This window comes from Octopus sinensis, unplaced genomic scaffold (genome assembly GCF_006345805.1).
Source record: "Octopus sinensis unplaced genomic scaffold, ASM634580v1 Contig19036, whole genome shotgun sequence".
Lineage (NCBI taxonomy): Eukaryota > Metazoa > Mollusca > Cephalopoda > Octopoda > Octopodidae > Octopus > Octopus sinensis.
Genome location: NW_021836172.1, coordinates 12,813 through 33,772, shown reverse-complemented (window position 1 = coordinate 33,772; position 20,960 = coordinate 12,813). Strand labels below are relative to the sequence as shown.

The window sequence follows — 20,960 nt, the reverse complement described above, 5'->3', positions numbered from 1 at the left end:
CTTACTTTGTCATTTGCATGAAGACGGGTTCTCCTTCTGCAGGAACCAACAATAATCACCCATCATATTTGGGTGGAAATTAACTTGGCATCAGTTTTCCCCGAGATCTGTTGATGGAAGCGCTCACCAGTCTTGTCGCTCAGCCCCAAGGTTGGCCATCAAGAAGTCAATATGAGAATGTAAATAAGGTATTTTCAAATGCATTCTGCATCCCATTTTGTCATAAGATTTAAACGTTTTCTAAGAGTTCACAGTGGATTTCAGCTTGGTAGTTTCCAAAACAATTTTTGACAACTCCAACGAAAGATGTCTATTCTCCCAGTTTATGCTAATTTAAATTAAATGTAAACGATGAGTCGAGGATGACACTGCGGATTTGAGGTTGAGTGAAACCTCCAGTTTCTAATTGAGCATCCGTCAAAATTCCTTTGAATTTATCCTTTAATTATTGGAAACCAGTACATTGATCATCCATACTCTTCATGAAATTGTTCAAAGGGCCAAGTTTAATGTGAAGTGGTAGAGAATGGACTTTCTGAGGGTCAATAAGTGCTTGGTATTTCACACTGTGTTTAACAACAACATGTTCAGTTCATCTAGAACTGGACAATCAGGTTTTTTGTAGTATTTTCATCTCTGCAGTTCCATGGACACAAAAAGCAGATATGCTTTCTGTAGCCCAACTATAACCCAAGAAGTAATAATACAACTTTAAGGTTGTCACAAATACTACATATGTGGTCCTTATATTTGATGAAGCTTAGTAGCAGTTCCACTAATTCATAAGTCTCATTAAGATCAGTGGCTAAAGATATTGAAAGACTTTCATTGCCGTTGTACAGTAATAGAGCTTTAAGACAAGCTTCCCTAGAGTCAATAGACAGTCTCCATAGTTTTGGATCATAGCAAAAGTCAATCCTTTCCCTCAAACCACTGATATCGTGGCAGAAACAAATGTTGTCCTCGTCTAAGTAAAATGATGAAAACTGCAGATGGCGAATAGGAACTTTGGAGTTTCGCTGGAGAAAATTCCGATCTTGAGGTCTGGAACCGTGCAACTCTACCTTTTCTTTTAATAATTCCAAATTGGACACTATGTCATTTAACTCCATTTGGCTTCCCAAATGTAGGGAGCTAGTTGCATCTGGAAAATATATGCCATTCTTTCCCCTATTTCTATTTCACTATCAAACTCTTCTGGTGAACTGCTGTCTTCAACAACGAATCTACTTGGCTGTCATGCAGCAACTGACCGTTGGGCAATTGGCAACTCTTGACTCAGTGTGGCTAACTCGGGATAAATTTTATTGATCAGAATCATTAGAATCTGCATATAGTTGTCAAGCAAAAATTGCTTTCACCTTGAAAAGCAAACACCATATCACTGGCATTAAGATTATTAAAACCAAAATCTGGACGTGGTAAGAAATCTTATTAAGTGATTGGCATTTCACACAAAATCCAGACATTATAGAAAAAAATGTAATTATAGATTTAAAATGAGAATAGCAAAATAAGCGAGGAACACTTATTTGGTCTTCTGTAACAAAATCTTTGTTGTTTGTATGTGATAGAAGTGTTAGATGAGGGATAAAAGAAGTGATTCCAAGGAAAGGGATAATTAGTAGCACAAAAGGGGATGGAATATGTGCAGTTCGGCTCCTATATAATTAGAGCAACTGAGGAATTATGCCATAGTCAGGGGTGATCGTAGTGTGGGTGATGTGCAGATGAGTTGGTGGGGAGGTTTGACAGATACAGATTGAATCCGTGGGAATAGATAATGAAGATATGCTTTTAAAATCCAAATTTGCTTTAGAATGACGATTCTTTTCGGGTCATTTTCAGGGAGAGACTCAGCAATCGCAGGTTGGTTTTTCACTACTGCCTCCCAACCTTCTTGACTATACCAGTGCCGACGCCCTCTTTCTCTCTTGCACCTTATATCTCATTCATTTTGCCCAGTTTTTTTCTCAACATATATGCACATTCTCGTTCATGCAGACTGATTCATATTTATATGTACACATAAATACATACACACACACCAATACAGTCCGTTCTCACCACTCAACATTTATATATACGTCCATTAATATATAATATCATGCATTTGCAATTAAACACCAAAAGTCGTCCAGTTAAATGTCCAAAACACAACAGTGTAGTCTCGTTATAAAAGATCTTTCATATTTATTTTTAAATCTTAATATATTTGATGACAAATTATTAAGACAACCACAGAAAAGTACAGAAAGTTGTGTTCTTCACTATAAAACATTTCTTGTGATGTGTAGACAACCTGTCTGCTACTAAGTGGCTTAGAATTTCTGTGGCGACCACAAAATGCAAGACTCTCAAAACTAACCATTCAACAACTTTGTCTATGGACGACGACTCTTCTGTTTATATTTACTTATATTAATGAGTCTAATTGTTAAAGAGATACTAGGTTAATTATCTTTTCAAATTCTTCTGCCTCTCCATCATCTTTTCTATATCCTTGTTTTCTACATCTATCCTACTTAACATGGTATTATGGTTTTCGGCGAAACAGAAAAGTCAATCAGCTTGATACTTTTTGAAGCGTTAAACGAGTTGATTTCGACATGAGTTGCCATGGAAAGATTGCACAGTGCATGGAAATAAACCAGTCATTGCAGAAATATTAACGTCATGAGGAGAATAGATGGGAGAAACTGATGGAAGACAGAAAATTATAGATTTCAATGAAGTTGCAGGTCAAAATATTTAGAAAAAATGTTATAAATATGGTAACAATGGTGAGCGGAACAACGTTATTTATATGTATTTACAGCTGCCGTCAACCAATACACACATACACTCGCGGGTGAGATTATATGCATACATACAAACGTGTGTTTATATATGTATATGTATGTATGTATGTATGTATGTATGTATGTATATGTATGTATGTATGTATGTATTTAAAAATTCAATCTTATCCTTATTTATATAAATTTATATATTTATTTCGTCATTATATTCACTGCGGTGGTATTCTGATCATATCGCACGAGGAGTTTTAAGGCGGACAATTTAAACTGGTCGTGTGCACACATGCATATATATGTATGTATACGTTCGTATATGTTTCGTTTGTTGTATATATATATATATATATTGATAAAAATGGTAAGACAGCAAAAGAATGAAAGAGACCTGGATATTATGTAAATATAGGAATGTATCTGTAAATGTAATATGTGACAATTATTCGGTAGTCATGATAAAACTCCGAGTTTCGGATGCCGGAAGGATTGCGGCGTGGATTTCCACCTCGGTATCCGAAACTCGGAGTTTTATCATGGCTACCGAATAATTGTCACATTTTACATTTACATACACACACACACACACACACACACACACACATATATATATATATATATATTTGTATTTATGCGCTACCTCAGTGTATTCCACTGATGAAGGCAAAGCATTTCTTATGCAAATTCAGAAATCCGGGATCTGGAATTATCCAGTAACTTTTTTGCTAATTTATTTTGTCTTTTTGTCTTCTCTCCTGGTGCTGTATGAATATTTAATGTGATTTTAGCGTCAAGTTTTGGCTGCTATTTCCCGCGTGGTGGCATCTCTTAGATACCCTAAATTATAATTTTAAATAATTATTACCTTTGAAGTTCTTTATTCCCATGCTGACCACCTGATAAGATTGGTATTTAAATATCGATCTTATCCTTATATATATATATATATATATATATATATATATACCGTCAACCAATGCAGTGAAATGGACATTAGTGTCAATGTGTAATTATGTATAGCTCTGGGGGTATACTCATGTATTTGGTTGTATGTGTGCTTCTTACAGAACCCCCCAATGGTTGCTTATGAACGAGACAGTGGTAGTTTTTGGTATTGATAGTTTTAGCTATTATGATATGTGTTGTAATATTGAAGTTGTTGTGGAAGAAGAGGTTACAACAATAACAACAGCAACAGTTGTCGTAGTGTTATTTATTATTTATGAATTTCAATTTTCATTTTATTTTTCTCTACCAGCTCTATAACCACTCATACTCTGACCAACAACAAGATGATATACAGACACTTTCCTTTATTTCCTTACCAAAGAGTTTACCAAAACATCTGGAAGACGAACAAAGATCAACCCTTGCAAGGGTAGTATTTTACTCCATGAGGAATGATAAGCTCTATAGGGTACGGAACAAAACTTTTCTTCTTTCTGTACGAATTCATTGATACGGTTTTTTTTATAATGGCTGAAACAATATTAATACAACATAACTGCCAATGTTTACATGTATGTACTCATCTATATATGACAGTTTGTGTGTAGATCATTTATAATGCATAGAGAAACTCAGAACGGCGCTTGTTCTGAGTTTTGTCTCGGATAGACTTCGCTTAAGGAATTTAGTGTATTAAAAACACAGAGAGGGCATCAACGATGTTTCACTTTGATTTGACCGCTACAAAGCGACGAAGATCCCAGACATCCTCAGTTAATCCAGTCTCTTTATTCCAATATAAGGCATTAAACAAGCTAAACATATGCTGATTCATGCAGAGGTTGACCGGGTGTCAATTAAATCACAACATTCTCTTGAAACAGCATAAGATTAAAGTAAAAAATGTGAACAACATTTGTAAATGAAATACAAATATTAAACAGTTTTAGCAATATTTTGTCATAAAGATCTTTGATTTAATACACCAAGTCACTTAGGAGAAACTTCTGTGAGAAACGCATAAAGGCAAAGAAACAAACACACACACATTCACTCTACGTCTCTCTCTCTCTCTCTCTCTCTCTCACTCTCTTTCACACACACTCACTCACTCTCACTCTCACACTTACACACATACACACATTCACACACATAAACACACTCAAACAGATACACGCAGTCAAACATATACACACACATACACGCATTACACACAAACATATACTCTCGCACACACTCACACACATACACACACATTCACACGCGTACACACACACTCATACACATACGCACCCATGTATAATATCATTCTTCTAACGTCCATATTGCCACGGTTGCATGGGTCGGGCAGAATTCAGTGACACAGATTTTCTATGGTCAGATGCTGTTACAAACACCAAACATCACCTGCTTCAGGCGAAGAAAACTGTTCCTCTGACAGAAAAGGTTTTCAAGAAACATAGAAGCCCGCTTGTATGACGGTGATTCAAGTTTACAACTTTTGCGTGATATTAAGACACGGGAACACAAATAGCAAACACATATGTTTCATCTTTTATCTTTTATCTTTCCTTGCTCCAGTCAGTGGATTGCGGATATTCTGGGGCACCACGTTGATGGGATTAGTCAAAGGAATCTGCCACACTACTTATATTTTTAAAGCGGGGTAGATTTTCTAAGAATCTAATATAATAGATACGAATACTAATATATGTGTGCCAGTGTGTCACATTTAGACCCAATCTCTCACTATTCAAATACACTTCTATTATTCCTCATGCTGGGATGAGAGTAATAGTAGGCATAGAGACTGTGAGGGCGGTGGCGAAGACAGACAGTGAGAAAGAGAGAGAAAGAAAAAGAGAAGGAAAGAGAGATAAAGAAATTTAGGGAGAGTTGTTGATGTTTCATTAAAAGTAGTAGTGTTGATGGTGGCAGTGGGATTAATAATAAGAAAGAGAGAGAGAGAGAGAGAGAGAGAGAGAGAAAGTGGGTATGTGAGAGGAAGAGGGAAATGTTGTACAACTTTGTTTAACCATGTCTCTTTGACAGAAATTCCCGTCGCCAACATACTGAACACTATCATTTTTGTTTTATTTTTTGCTTTCTTTAATACATATACATATATACATGTTGTCTCTGATTCACTATTTATAACATGATACTCATCTCTGTAACAGTGGGTCTTATTTTTCTAATTTGTAAATATTGTACTAATGTTTGTTCATACAAAGACACGAAATTAAAAGAAAGCTGACTTTATTTTCAATGGAAAACACCGAAATTACACAGTGCATGAACTCATAGGCACACATACGCACACATATACACACACATACACACGCTCGCACGCGCACTATCTTCCTTCTTGGCACCTTAAGAAAAAAATGCTTTTAGTGATGACAGCATCGCGTCTTTCTTCATTATTTTCTCCATTATTTTCTTAAAAGAAGTTACCATCCTTGAACTCCTGTCTCATGTCAGTAGCTAGGCAATGGTAAAAAACTGAAGAAATAATGGGAAAAAACCCACTCCAAATTGAAAAGAAACTATACTGGAATACAAGATAATATGACGGATTTTGAGTATGAATATTATGGATTATCGCAGTAGAATATCAAAGGAAATATATATGGATTTAAAAACTCTCATCAAAAGTAGTAATTTTTAATTTTTATTTTGCATTTCAAACAAAGACTATTTTAAAATTTTACTTCAAATTTTGAAAAAAAAACATCATTCGATATATTATACAATATTCATATTTTATATCTCTGAAGAGCAGAAGAGTTGTCTATAAATGCTTATCAATATAGGATATCATTATAGGGACAGCTCTTCTGCGAAACGATCGTAAGATGCTTAAATAATTAATTTAAAACTTTTAAACTATCAAATTTATTTTATACATTATTTTCGTATTTTTAGATGTATTTATTTATATATATCTTTAATACAATAAGTTCTTTCACACGAGTATATCTTTATGATGAGTTTGGATATTAATTTCCTTATATTAATAATAATAATATATTAAATATATATATATATATAACAGTGATCAACGCATCCAGGCATCCCAGAGATTCCAGCCTCTTGAACAGATTCATCAACATATCCGTTATTCTGTAAATATGTCACTGTTCTCCTCGAGAGAATTCGTATTAAGATCTTGTCTTTCACATTCAATAAGGATATCGGCCTAAACTGTTTCATAGTCTCTGCATTGACCTCTTTCGGCCGGTATATGCCTTCTGCCTTACACCAATCCTCTACAAGAGTCTCTTCGCGCTACAGCTGTCGGAGTAGGACGAAGAGCTTCTTTCGCAGACGATTGCAGTACTTGTAGACTTTATACGAGACGCCGTCATCTCCTGAGGCACTCTTTGCTCTAGCTTTTCTCACGAAATCATTCACCTCTTTCTCCTTGATATCCCCAGTGTGAAATTCAATATCAGGTTCTAAGAGATGCTTTTGCCCATTTAGAAGTGACTGTGGCTGGAAACGATGCGGATCACTTTAGGTTTCTTTCATATGAACATCCAATTCTTCGTTCGTGCATGATAAAGTTCAACTCTTCGGTTCAGTGAACAGCTTCTTAGTAATCCCGTACGGATCCCAGAAACTTCCCTCGAGTCCTTTTGGCGACACATTTTTTGTACGATAACAGTTTTATAATCTAAACACCAAATGTGTGAGTAAATTAAAATCATTCCGGGCTGAATCTGGACGTGGAATCTGGAAATTTTGGATTCCCATGTTTTCATTATTGCGATTATTTTCGGCCATTTCTTTTTACATAATATTTTTTTGGCGAGGAATATGGTCATCATTGGGATATGACTCTGGAGGAAGCAATTGCAACAAATTCTCCAAAACAAGTCAGAGATCTGTTTGCAGATCTTCCCATTCGGACACACTTGCTTAAAACCCATATACTAGTTTAAAAGCCCGGTAGAGTGGCTTTTAAACTAGTATACATATATACATACATACATACATACTTTATATATATATATATAATATATATATATATATATATATATATATAATATATATATATATATATATATATATATATATATATATAGCGAAAAATTGAGGTTATAAGAGGTAATGGTGTCATTGAGACACAAAGCTGTCAGGTAATGCTGAATGAGTGCTATAGACAGACCATTCCAGGTTCGGTAAATTTGCGAATAAGTGGTTCAAAGTTGGTTCTATGTCAGCGTGTATATATAAGAATTTTTATCGTAATAAGATGAAAAAACCAAGGGTGTGTAGATATTGGAACATTTATAGATAGAAGGTCGCACAGCTGTTTCTAGGATATTTATTAATTATATCCCTTCATCGGAGACTGTGTGACAGGATGGTTAAGTCATATTTAGTTTAGATAGGATACAAAATAAAGAGTGAGGTGGAGGAAAGAAAATAGATGCAAGATATGTAGGGATATTGAAGTTGTAGATCCATTTTTCAGGCAGAATGGTATATATGTAAGATTCCAATACCTTATGAGTAAAATATACAGTACAACAACGAATTCGGCTAATCACAAGGTCATTTGACCTGCTGGAACGAAAAGGTCTTGTGGAGCCAATATCTGGGTACCTAAGCCTAGATAAGTCAAAACGAACCCCCACTTTCTCTCTCACATACACACATATATAAACATTTTGTTTTTGTATTTGGTTTAGAAGATTTTTTATATGAATTCGTATGTTGAAGCATATTTTATTGTATCTGGGGAGAGCCATTCCCTTTTAGTGCCTTATTGCTTAACACACTCACCGGTTCGATTTCCACTCATTTACTTATCTAATTTTCTAAAATTTTCGTTGTGTGTTGCAACTTTTTCAATAGTCGTTCACTCTGCCCCCTAGGGATTTGCGCTCGTTTTGTTTCTTTCTTTGTTTGTGCACGTGTGCGCGTCACTGCCATGTGCATATACATATATGTATGTATATATGTATATATATGCATATGCATATATATATATATATATATATATATATATATATATATATATATATATATATATATATATATATATATATATATATATATATATATATATATATATATATATATATATATATATATATATATATATATATATATATATATATATATATATATATATATATATATATATATATATATATATATATATATATATATATATATATATATATATATATATATATATATATATATATATATATATATATATATATATATATATATATATATATATATATATATATATATATATATATATATATATATATATATATATATATATATATATATATATATATATATATATATATATATATATATATATATATATATATATATATATATATATAAAATATTATTTGAGACAAAACCACTATTTGCAAAACAAACAAGGAAAGACTTAATCAATACATAAAATTTAATAAATAGTCAAAAAAACCGCCACTACAATCGTTTCTTGTCTTGATCGACAATCTTCAGGTGGACTTCCAATCTAAAAAATCAAAATTTTAAAATATAAAAATAATAATTTTAAATAATTAAAGTATAAATGAAAAAATATAAGTATATAATCCATATATAACCTATATATAATCCATATCGAAAATATAGACAAATTACCACGAATTCCCTAAAAAAAAAAACCATGATAAACCAAAACTCATAAAAGCATATAACGATAAAATCTCCCTTTGCTAAACCCTATAACAAACTTATATAGCAATCCCCCTAACCTAAACATTCACACACAAAAAACCCACACGTAAACCACAGACCCAAGACTTATACACATACCTATACTAACTTATAAACCTCAATATACACCAAAAACCACTCCCTCCCCACACAGACAAATTAACACATACATCCCAAATCCTAAATAACAAACCCAAATACACATTCACACACAACACAACACACACGCCAAAACACACACACACAACAGATACATATGCTCCCTCACATATACGCATATACATACTCACTAAAACTCGATATATACAACAATATTTACACCCACACTCATACAGATAAATAAATTAATTATACAATTAAAAACTCACAACCAATCTCATATACATAACACTCTTATGAAAACAACAATAAATACATCGTAATTAACCAGAATATCAAAAATAATATTATGACATAAGGATAAATCAAATACATACTTACAATTCAGTTACAAATTATGAAGTGAAATTAGATTCTTAACCGTTAAAAAACCAAACAAAATTACGTTACCATGGAAATAACTAATGTAAAAAAAGAATACGCGCCATAGAAAGTAAACGTCATTCATAGTATGAATGGAGAAATATAATAAATGGAACTAAAAACTATTTACACGTAGCAAACCAACGCTACTTAAAAAAAATTTATTATGAATGGATTCTTTAAAAACTATCATGAAAAATCAATTATATACATTTATGAGCTTTAGCTCACCCTAGTAACTCTAACAAACAACTTACAGTAACCCATACTCAATGCCTACCTCATTACCACCCTAATCCATTCACAATTCCAAACAACACTAGTCCACCACCCGGTTACAATTCCCAACTCTACCCATTCATTCACAATTTCAACGACGTTCCCTTCAATAACTCTAAATATAAGCCTCAACATATACACCGGAGATACACTTACACATCCGTGCGGATGGGTGAGAGTATACATTAAGTGTAGTGATGGGGCTCCCATTTCTAAACACATTTGTACCTGTGTGGTAGTCTCCATGTGTATATTCACGCACGGGTATAAATACAGGGGGTACACGCTCACTTCATTTACGTGTACCCCTCACATGTACATATGCATACTATTTTGGCTCGATATATGCAACAATGTAATCGCGCCCGTATGTGTGAGCATTCACTGGTTGTGCAATTCACCCATCTGGGTGTGATTGTGTAAACTTATCACTGTGGAGGTCGAGCTTGATACGTATATATTAGTGTGCATTAGGGGTTGTACGTACTAATTATGTTCATGTGCTTCACGCACTTGCGTCCATGTATGGAAGAATATATTAAGATTACTATGTAGGTGTAAATAGGGTATGGGGGAGTTTTGTCATTGTATGGGTGTGGGTTTCATTTGTGATGGTGGTTAGTTGGGATTATTAGTATGTTGTATGTATGGGTATTAGGGCTATATGTATTATTCAAGTGTGTATAATTGTATACAAATAATTGGTGTGAATGGGATTACTCCCATTTTTTTTTTTTTTTTTTTTTTTTATTATTTAGGGGATGTTGTGTTTATTTATCCATGTGGGGCTGGAGTGGCCGTTAGGTGCATATGCTGAGGCTCACATGCAAACCCAAGTACAACGAATGAAGTGGGCACTTATAATTGTTATGGGTGTGTACTTTATTATAAAAGACAATACCCAAATAAAATCTGTCAATTCAACATACAAATAAAAACAAAAAACAAAGGGATCTTAAACATTCACACATACATACAAAACTCAATAAAACACCACTAAATAACACCCAAACCATATAAAATATATCCTCAAAATACATATAACAAATGCAAAATAAAAATACATAATAAAATAAAATAAATAAAAATACAAAATAAAAAATAAAAAAATCTAATATAAATTATTAAAGTTTTAACGTACCATAAACTGCTAAATTAATATACATTAAAAATGAACTAATTAAAACAAAGAAATATCAATAAAGACTAACTATAATTAAATCCTAGACAACATAACCAATATATCATCTAAACTAATTTAAACTAAACTAAAATAACCTAAAAGGGAACTATTATTGCTATTTATCATGAAACTTATTATATAAGTAAAGTAACTTGTGTCTACATTTTATTTTGCGCTCCTCCCCAGTATTAAGTAAATTATCATACTTATAAAATAAAATTTCTTTAAACTCATTAGAGCATAAATAACAACAATTAGCTCCTATATTATATGATTTAGTTTTACAAATTATTTCCCATATTAAACTATATTAATATTTAGTGATTTAAGACTCCAAATATACTTACTAAGTCCGGTTGAATTGATTAAGTTTTTATTTTTAAAAGATTCATATGTTGTGCAATTCTTAGTTTTATTTTTGAGGAAGTAGAACCTATATAAACCGCTTTTGTGTAATTATTATTCTTAAAGTTATTATCATGTAATGTAACTATACATTTATACACTACATCGTTAATATCACAATTATTATTTAATATACAATTAGATTTATCTAGGTATGTGTATAAGTCGTGAGTCTGTGGTTTACGTGTGTGTATTTGTGTGTGAATGTTTAGGTTAGGGGGTTTACTTTATAGGTTTGTTATAGAGTTTAGCAAAGGGAGATTTTATCGTTATATGTTTTTAAGAGTTTTGTTTTATCATGGTTTTTTTTTTTAGGGAATTCGTGGTAATTTGTCTATATTTTCGATATGGATTATATATAGGTTATATATGGATTATATACTTATATTTTTTCATTTATACTTTAATTATTTAAAATTATTATTTTTATATTTAAAATTTTGATTTTTAGATTGGAAGTCCACCTGAAGATTGTCGATCAAGACAAGAAACGATTGTAGTGGCGGTTTTTTTGACTATTTATTAAATTTTATGTATTGATTAAGTCTTTCCTTGTTGTTTTTTTGCAAAATAGTGGTTTTGTCTCAAATAATATTTTATAATATTTTACTATAAAATTGGATTTAATCCCAAATCTGATTTTTTTTCCCTGTAAATTTGGATATATTCCCTAATATTTATTATTATTATATATATATATATATATATATATATATATATATCATGATCACGTGACCGACCAGACCATTAGATGTTGTTACACATCACTGGTCATAATGCGTTCGAAAACGCCACCCCGCTGGGTAACCGAGCAGGCCAAGAGAAGAAACAGTGGGAGAAATAGTGGTGAAAGAGTACAGCAGGGATCACCACCCCACTGCCGGAGCCTCGTGGAGCTCCTAGGTGTTTTCGCTCAATAAACACTCACAATGCCCGGTCTGGGAAGCGAAACCGCAATCCTACGACCGCGAGTCCGCTGCCCTAACCACTGGGCAATTGCGCCTCCACACACACAACACACACGTGTATTTACATACATATATATAAATATATACATATATATATATATATATATATATATATATATATATATATACATATATATATACATATATATATATACATATATATGTGGAAGCACTCCGTCGGTTACGACGATGAGGGTTCCGGTTGATCCGAATCAACGGAACAGCCTGCTCGTGAAATTAACGTGTAAGTGGCTGAGCACTCCACAGACACGTGTACCCTTAACGTAGTTCTCGGGGATATTCAGCGTGACACAGAGAGTGACAAGGCCGGCCCTTTGAAATACAAGTACAACAGAAACAGGAAGTAAGAGTGAGAGAAAGTTGTGGTGAAAGAGTACAGCAGGGATCACCACCATGTCCGCTGCCCTAACCACTGGGCCATGCAATGGCCCAGTGGTTAGGGCAGCGGACTCGCAGTAATAGGATCGCGGTTTCGATTCCCAGACCGGGCGTTGTGAGTGTTTATTGAGCGAAAACACCTAAAGCTCCACGAGGCTCCGGCAGGGATGGTGGTGATCCCTGCTGTACTCTTTCACCACAACTTTCTCTCACTCTTACTTCCTGTTTCTGTTGTACTTGTATTTCAAAGGGCCGGCCTTGTCACTCTCTGTGTCACGCTGAATATCCCCGTGAACTACGTTAAGTGTACACGTGTCTGTGGAGTGTTCAGCCACTTACACGTTAATTTCACGAGCAGGCTGTTCCGTTGATTCGGATCAACCGGAACCCTCATCGTCGTAACCGACGGAGTGCTTCCACATATATATGTATCAACTCACCATGATTCTTGTGCCACCACTATCACTTCCTCCTTCTTGAACCACTTCTCTCTCTCTCTCCTCTTTTTCTCTCTGTCTTTCTGTCTCTCAGCAACCCCCTCTGCTCCATAATGACGTTTACTGTGAACCACACCTCTGTCTCTTTTCATCACTCCCACAATTCACCTCCTGTCCCAACTTTACCCCCTGCCATTCTCTTTACTCACTACGCATTCTTTTCCCCTGTTCCGTTTTATACTTACCTTCGTCTTACCTTGATGGCACACCCTGTCACCTCGTTACCATTGTCTATATTGTACTGTCACCCAAACACATTGAAAGAGGTGTAGCCCTGCATCCTCCCCTGTTGTCAGCCACTTGTTCTTGGGCCTGTGTCATAGTTTAACCTATGAACAGAGTCTTAAGCTGAATTCGAAAAAGGCTACTTACCGGGAAGGATAGCTGCTGTAAGGCAATAAGTGTGGCAGCAGGACGCGGCCCTTTGGAAAATCCCTGGAAAAGAGTCAGAAGATATTGTTAGAGAATTTAATTTCATTAACCCCAATTTCTGACCTGTGTGGGTCAGGTTGAGAAAGACATCAGCCTGCCTACCTGCCTGCCTGTAGGAGCAAGGCTGAGCTGGTTGCTAAGATTAGAGAGGTTTTCAAAAACCAGGAACCCGGTAAGAAACGCATTTGTCAGGTTCCGGAGGTGTCTCGCGACCGTGGTGGGAACTGAGTATGGGTACTTGGAGTAAACTATTACTTTTTAGCCATAACCTTGTGGATATTGTTTTGAGTTTTGAAAATACTTTAATATTTGGAAAGGATATTGTACTTTCCTTTCCATTTTATGAAAATTGGCAGATTTAGCTCGATCGCCATACATATATTTCGTTTTGTATTTGGCTTGCAAGATTCTTTATGTGAATTTGCGTGTTAAACAATTTTTGTTGAGACTAGGGATAGTCATATATATATATATATTATATATATATATATATATATATATATATATATATATATATATATACAATATGTTACATTACTCGGTAGTCAAGATAAAACTCTGAGTTTCAGATGCCGAAGTGGAAATCCACAACACCATCTCTTCGGTTATCTGGCTATTTGAAAACGTTATGAAAAAATACCGTTAAAAATGAAGGGAAATTACTCTGTTATAACTCTGCTTTGCCTGCGTACTTATACATCGCTCGCATTTTTCGTCATAAAAATTATATAAAAATACATAAAAATATATAAAAATATATAAAAATATATAAAATCTTCTTGGGACATTACACAGAAAGCATGTTCTATCCGTTTTCTTTAGGGGACCAAAAACGTAACAGAAATTTAGTCACATGTGGGCATGATCCGAAAAGCTCTGTCCTTGTATTTAGACATGTGGTAGGGTCTAAGCTGCTTTTCTAGATAAGCCATCTCTCCATGTCGCATAAACCGCACCTTCCGCTGCCGTTGGTATAGGGCTTACATCTGGCCAAAATCTTCCATTGTATGTTATAATCGACACCTTTATCTCTTAAAGACCAAATATGATTGGATAATTGTGTCGCTTTTCTTTTGTTCCAGTGCCTAAAGCTCAAAGTGTGGTTATTGAACCTGGCCTTGAAATTACCCTCTGGACGAAATGCTTAGGGGTATTTCGTCTGCGGTTACGTTCTGAGTTCAAATTCCGCCGAGGTCGACTTTGCCTTTCACCCTTTCGGGGTCGATTAAATAAGTACCAACAGGCACTGGGGTCGATATAATCGACTTAATCCGTTTGTCTGTCATTGATTGTCCTCTCTGTGTTTAGGCCCTTGTGGGCAGTAAAGAGATAGGTATTTCGTTTGCCGCTACGTTCTGAGTTCAAATTCCGACGATGTCGATAAAGTTAGTACCACTTAGGCACTGGGGTCAATGTAGTCGACTTAATCCCTTCCTTTAGATTTGAGGCTTTGTGCTTCCAGCAGAAACGATTATTATAGATTGTTGAGCTGGCAGAGTCGTTAGCACGCCGGGTAAAATGTTTTGCGGCATTTCGTTCCTTTTTATGTTGTGGGTTCAAATTACGCCGAGGTTGACTCTACCTTCCATCATTTCAAGATCGATGAAATAAGAGCAGCGGGGTTGATGTAATCGATTTACCCCTCCTCCAGAAATTGCTGGCCTCAGACCAAAATTTGAAACTAATATATATTGCATTAAGTTGTGCTGCTGACTAAAGTAACGATTGTGTAATGGGATAGATGAGTGCTGATGAAAGGGGGAGCAAGCCCCCGAAATATGATAAATACAATCATTACCCATTTTCATCTTCGATCTCATTGTTTTTCATCTGACGTCTTGGTAAGAAATGTTGTAGAAATAACCTTCACAAAGTAATGTAAAAAGCACTGTACATAGCGTTGACTTAAAAAATACATTTAATATAATTTCTAGTATAGCATGGTTGCATAAAGAAATACCACCTACCTACAACTCATTAATATTTACATACCAGCTTCAGGAATGCGTTTAGTATGTTAATTGGTATATCCAATGACTGAAAGCGGTGGCTATATAAGCAATATGTTCGGAGGCGAGAATGGGTTAGACCGGTGCTGATGAAGAGGAAAAGCCCTCCACAATATGGCATATATACGCATTACACATTCCTGTTTTCGATTTCATAGGTTACATCTGACGTCCCGATACGAATCGTTGTAACAAAAATCAGTGTTGGCTAAAATTTCTATTTTATATCTGTAGAAATAACCTTAACAAAACAATACTAACGTCTGATCGTTTCATGCTTTAATAATGTTTTCCATTGAATAAATTAATTTACTTAATAACATCTCTTCACAGGTAACACAAAACTCCAGTGCCAAAGGAAATACTGAAATTAACAGCCATATTATTAGTGCCAGTATCCCCAACGTTTCAATAAGCAACCTTGATGAACCAATTAATATATCCTTCAATTTAATAAACCAGGTAATTGTTGCTGTTTATGTTCATACCATCACATCCCAGCCGTGACCATCACATCATTTTATATTTCATCAAATATTTCCTGAACTACTGCATCCAATATCGTGTTCTTCCGTTGTTATGACGATGCAGTGTAAATTATGAGAAAAGACAAAGATCTATAAACAAGATGAAATGGTCAGTTAAACTATGTCACAGCATCCGAGGTGGAGTTCACAATGTCAATACCAACCAAACATTAATGACCTTGGTATCTTCTTTGTAAGTCAAAAGAGACATCATAATTACATGTACTCTAATTAGAAAGTGATTTGATTAAATTATTAGAAATTAATTTGTTTCAGAATGCCGACAACCCAGAATGTGTTTCCTGGGAGGAAACTTCAGGAGAGGATCCTCATTGGGCAACAAAAGGCTGTAAAATATCCGATTATGTACCTGGAAAGAAAGTAGTTTGTTCCTGCGACCATCTTACAAGTTTTGCCTTATTAATGGTTGGTAACATTATGACCAGTTGTTAATTACTTGTAATTTGGCAGTTATGTAAATGCATCAATAATTTTAAAGAGTTTTACAATAACATATCCACAAGACTTTGTGTTGGAGGCTATCTTGGTAAATATATAAGGTTGATATATTGTAAAATGTCGCTGTTGTTTTTGTTGCCATTGCTGTTGTTTAGAGTTTATACTCAGGATGATGGCTTTTAGATGTACGAAGCCACCATTCTTAATGCAATGCATGGCGATTCCTCCAGCATTGATGTGAATGGCGTAGAGATGGTCAGGGTCATCTTTCTTAATTTAAATCTCTTCATTTATGTTGAGGTGTGTTTGTTGCTCAGACATTAAACTTTGGTCCCTTCATAATTCTGCTACAAGATCTTTCCTCTCGTTCATGGGATTTCTTCACCCCAGACTTTCATGTCAGCAATATACATAGAATATACATCTATCCAATACCTGCCTGTTAATACCTCTGCTACCTACAACAGTAAACCATTCCCCTGTCTATGGTAAATATTCCAGCCTGAAGGAAAAGCTGAACTACCAAACATGTTAGTTAAGTCCATACGAGTTCTACTGATATTCCAAGGACGGAGATTAAACAGTCAGGTCACTGATATTGTCTCTATTATTGTCAGCGTTGTAAGGAACATTAATAATACAGCATGCAGTCGTCCTCATCTCCTACACCAACATTGTACACATTCGTTTATATAAGTGTTAACTAACATATGAGAAAAGAGGACGAAGAGGAGCTAAACTATTGTTGTTTGTTTCTATCGTAGGATGTCTACAGGAATGAAGACGATAGGAAAAATGATAAATCCTTATCTGTTATATCCAACATTGGCTGTGGATTATCATTTGTCTGTCTTATTCTTACAGTAATAATTCACGTTTGTTTCAAGTAAGCATTTCAATTTCGATTTTCTTTTATGAACTGTTTAGATACAAATAGAGAGGCTGGTAAGTTCGATGTGGTTGATGTTTGCAGCAAACACATGGGTGAGGAAAGAATTCCAGAATATAAACTGGACAGATACTTTAGTGTAGGATTTTGTAAGTGACCACCGCTATCATGACACGAAAAAAGAAAAGGAGGTAGGATAATCTACTTTGTGTATTTAAGTAGAATTAGTTTATAGTTTGATAATTCAGAAAAAGCATAGAACAATATAATGCTGAAACTAGTGTTTCTGCCTCTGCTATTAATACTACTAATTGCAGTCGCTAAGTTATGTTCCCACATTTGGTTCCCGATTTGTGTAAACTTTCTGGTATGTTACGACTAATTTTCATTTCTACCTTTTATTCGTTTCATCGTATTTACGCGCTCGGTAAACAAATTCGGAATAATACAAAACATTCAAAGACATGAAGAAATCGGCTGTTATGTTGACTTAAATTTATGGCTCCCTTTTTAAACAAACAGAAAGGGAGCCCATCCTCATTTAGTATGCTAGAAATAGCAAGAATCATAGGATTCCATATAGCCATATCAACAAATTCAAAGCTGATTATTTGTTTTATTTCAAAAACTGCCAATATCTATGAAAAAATGCATTTTATGAAAAAAATACATTTAACAAATCCCAGAAGAAAAAAGTGGAATAGGCCTAAAAAGTAATTTTCCAAACTTAATTGTATTCTACATCATCAAAACATGAATTTAGGATGAAAACCAAATTCCAATATAGTTTACATCATCTGAAAGTTATCTGAAGAGAAATTTACTAAAAAAAAAACCTACTTTCCTGAAAGTTATGAAGTAAGAAATTCGGAGGAAATACTTGAATGGAAAGAAGATAATGCTTGTATATATTTGGTAGAAATGGTGTAAGGAATTACAATCGCTTTTGGAATCAAAAGCTGATTATTATCACAAATTCTAATCCGCTTTGGATTTCTTCAACAGAACTCAACAAATATGGAAGGATACTGGAATCAATATGGTTTGGTTAATGCCTGATTAAACTTTCTGTAGAAAGTGTAGCTGCAAATATTTGCAGCTGTACTCTTTCCAGAAATAAAAACAGCGACGTTAAAAACTCCATCCAGCATTCTAAGATGTCACTTTTGTGATTAAATCTTGAAGATGAAACCTTATCTCATAAAAGAAATTTAAGAACGATATTTTGATAAAAATAAGTTAAAATTGGAATTTATAAGAGTTTTAGAGACAATGAAGGCTTAATAATTTTTCCTTTATTACAATTACATAGCCTCAACTAATAAATAATAAGTTCTAGTACAATAAATATTGTTAAATACATATATTAGTGTTTATGCTTTGTGCATTTTCCGGTGGCTGCAATGGCGTAGCGGAGTATATAACTCTCATGTCACCGGTGTTAAAATACCTTAGAGCCGTGGACAGGCGAGATAACTTACCTTCAATCCCATTTAGGATTGATAGAAATCGATGTTTCGCCATTTTACGGACTTATCAACACCACCTACCCGCCTGGTTCGAAGGTGGGACAGCTAGTCAGTCCAACGACTTATATGCTCATGGCTTGTAAAATCATAAGCTGTTATGTCCGGAAACTGCATACCAAGGAGAAAAATTTAGAAATGAGTAGAGGGGCTGAGTTGGGACCAGGATTCAGAGAGGTTGGTATGGGACCAAGATGCAGAGAGGCTGGCATAGGATCAGGATGCAGAGATGTTGGCGCAGGACAAAGATGCAGAGAGGTTGGCATGGGACCAAGATACAGAGATGCTAGCATGGGACCAGGATGCAGAGAGGCTGCCATCTTGTCGCCTGCAATGTGAATCACTGGTTGACCTGGTCGGCTCTACGCCTCAGGGACTACTAATTTGCAATGACTCCAGTCCCATCAAGCAAGAGCGTGGCTCTAAGAAGCCGAGGTCATCAAAGGATTACAGTTGTATGGAAGTAGAGTCCGGGGGGAAAGGAACTAAATATAAACATTATACTAAGTATTGGATACTTCATTTTTCGATTACAAGATGTAATATTGGAATGTTATATGTATATGTTTGTATATCTATACATGTATGTATATATGTATAGATATATTTTATATCGTTTTCTCATTTACGCTTCCAGGTAGAAGTTCTGGTAATGAGATAGAACAGCAGAAACCAAATTCTAATTGAGAATCGATATATAGAATGTCTCCAAGAAATAAAGAATCCCTCCAAGAATCGTCTTTCATCATATTTTGCATAATAAAATCCTATTTTCACTTATTAACATTAAATATATTTCTTGTATAGAACAATTCTTTCTACCTTTTCATACAACCTTATGCAACCGAGAGACTCTAATCCACAATACCTGAGACCCCCTTCGGTCACGACACAGACCATGGGATTGCACCTAGAAAGTTACACTCCCAGGCACAAGTCTGGGCAAGGTTGTTTATGGGAGACCAGCAGTCGCCCATGCATACCGGCCTCCCCTCTCTACGTCACCAGTGTTATCCAAGGGAAAGGCAAAGGGGCCGATACAGCTTGGCACCTGTGGCGTTGCAACTCATTTCTACAGTTGAGTGAACTGGAGCAACGTGAAATAAAGTGCCTTGCTCAAGAACACAACACGCAGCCCGGTCTGGGATTCGAGTTCACAACCTCACGATCGTAAGCTCGACGCTCTAACCACAATAATGCAATTTCAACAGGTTTCAGTGCCTGACTGTTTGTTGGAACATAGAAAAACCGAAAATTTTCTTTCTTACTTTTAATTTTCTTTTACCATTGAAATCTTTCAATTTTCTCAATAAAGGATTAAATCTGGTTTGCTATTACCTCTTTGTGTTTTTGAAATGAAATAGTGTAATGCTTCAGTTTAACTTCAAATATCGTTTAAAG

The 20,960-nt window shown here is 34.8% G+C and overlaps 1 long non-coding RNA gene across 2 annotated transcripts in view; it reads left to right on the top strand.

Annotated features, from left to right (window-relative positions):
• LOC115231986 overlaps nucleotides 1–20,557 on the top strand; it is a 42,492-nt gene extending 21,935 nt beyond the window's left edge. Inside the window, exons 6-10 of one of the 2 annotated variants that reach the window (XR_004997784.1) lie at nucleotides 4,054–4,212; nucleotides 16,492–16,620; nucleotides 16,962–17,111; nucleotides 17,909–18,030; nucleotides 20,197–20,557. This is a non-coding gene — a long non-coding RNA (uncharacterized LOC115231986). The remainder of the gene's footprint in view (nucleotides 1–4,053; nucleotides 4,213–16,491; nucleotides 16,621–16,961; nucleotides 17,112–17,908; nucleotides 18,031–20,196) is intronic. The other variant, XR_004997785.1, reaches the window with a different exon arrangement.
• Nucleotides 20,558–20,960: the final 403 nt, after the last annotated feature.